This window comes from Brassica napus, chromosome C1 (genome assembly GCF_020379485.1).
Source record: "Brassica napus cultivar Da-Ae chromosome C1, Da-Ae, whole genome shotgun sequence".
In the NCBI taxonomy this organism is placed as follows: domain Eukaryota; kingdom Viridiplantae; phylum Streptophyta; class Magnoliopsida; order Brassicales; family Brassicaceae; genus Brassica; species Brassica napus.
Window position 1 is genome coordinate 21,672,584 of NC_063444.1, and position 1,679 is coordinate 21,674,262.

Genomic DNA, 1,679 nt, shown 5'->3' on the forward strand with positions numbered 1-1,679 from the left:
TTGCGCTTTGTGAACATATTGAACCTGTTCTTAATGCTTGTTTAGAAATTGAAACTCAGCGGAAGTTAGTGTGGAGATTTCTATAACATAGAGAATTAGCGCTACGGAAGTAGGTTAATTCTAATATCGTGTTTGAGTTCTAGACGGTTCTTAATATATCCCTGTGTCTTCCATTAATTGTATCTTGATTAAAAAGAAATCCCTGAGAATTCCCAATGCCCAACGTTTGTTTTAAAATAGTTTTCAAATCGTTTAAATCATCTTTTTACATGCTTGTTTATGCTTTGTGACACTAGAGAAAATTAAATAAAAACCATCAAAAATATATCTTGATTCGCTGTAGCTATTAACTTGTCTGCAACTCTACGTGTGATCATCGGTCCCTGTGGATTCGATCCCGTATTACTACTGCGTACTTTACTGTGCACTTGCAGTTAGATAATCGGGTTAAAACTCGAGACATCAAGTTTTTGGCGCCGTTGCCGGGGACCATTTGGTCACCCTAGAGTTAATGATCAGTTTAAGACTATAGCATTTTCTTTATTTTGTCTAATGTTTCTGTCTTTCTCTTTCTGTTTGTGTTTTCAGGTGAATGAGCGGATTTCATACTAGAAGCAAAGGATCATCGAATTTAATACCTTTGGAGTTAGAGCTCGGCCGCCTAGAGAGACAAGTGAAAAAGAAAAGACTTGAGTCCGCTGAAGAGGTTGAAATGGCTGAACACCAAGAAGACCAATTTCAGGACAACCCGCAAAATCCAATTCCTGTAAATGAACGAGAAGGCAACAATGCTGGTGATAATCAGCAGGCTGGTGTAGCTGCAAGACAACAGGCTGGAGACTATGGCATGCCTAGGATGACGCTTGCACATTATGATACACCAGATGCATTCTATGCCGATCGTTCTGGGATTCGCCCACCTCCCATTGAGAGAAGAGACTTTGAGATCAAGACTGGTCTCATTAATTTGGTGGAGAAAAATCCGTTTCATGGAAACCCGTCTGAGGACCCGATGTATCACTTGGAGCATTTTGAGCGAGTCTGTGACACCAGCAGACATAATGGAGTTCCTCAAGGCGCTTTGAAATGCAGGTTGTTCCCGTTTTCCTTAGCTGATAAAGCTATCAGATGGTTAAAGTCCATCCCTCCAGGATCTCTTACTACATGGGAAGAGACAAGAGCTGCTTTTCTACAGCATTTCTTCACCAAGTCAAGGTCCACATATCTGAGAAGCAGAATTGGAAGCTTTCAGCAGCTTGATTCAGAAAGCTTTCATGAGGCTTGGGAGCGTTTCAAGGAGTACACACAGGACTGCCCTCACCATGGCTACACTGATGTGAGTTTGCTGAACATTTTCTATAATGGAGTTCATGAAGAGAGTCAAGATGCCATGGACACAGCAAGTAATGGTGATTTCATGACCAAGACTGTTGAAGAAGCTTACACCTTGCTGAACAACCTGTCATCCAGCAAAGCAAACCGCAAGTCAAGGTTTGACACCAGCCAGAAGGGTGTTGGTATGAATCCAAGAAGATAGATGAGCTGAATGCCAAGATTGAGATGCTTCTCAAGAGAGATCAGAAATCTGTGAAATTTGTGGAGGAGCAAGGCTATCGTTCCTCACAAGAAACTGTTGGTGATGATTCAGATGATATGCAAGCTGATGTGAACTACATTGG

At 41.6% G+C, this 1,679-nt stretch overlaps 1 non-coding gene across 1 annotated transcript; it reads right to left on the bottom strand.

Annotated features, from left to right (window-relative positions):
• Positions 1-1,222: 1,222 nt before the first annotated feature.
• On the bottom strand, positions 1,223-1,329 carry LOC125581103. The gene has a single exon (XR_007318814.1). It is a non-coding gene; the product is annotated as a small nucleolar RNA R71 (small nucleolar RNA).
• Positions 1,330-1,679: the final 350 nt, after the last annotated feature.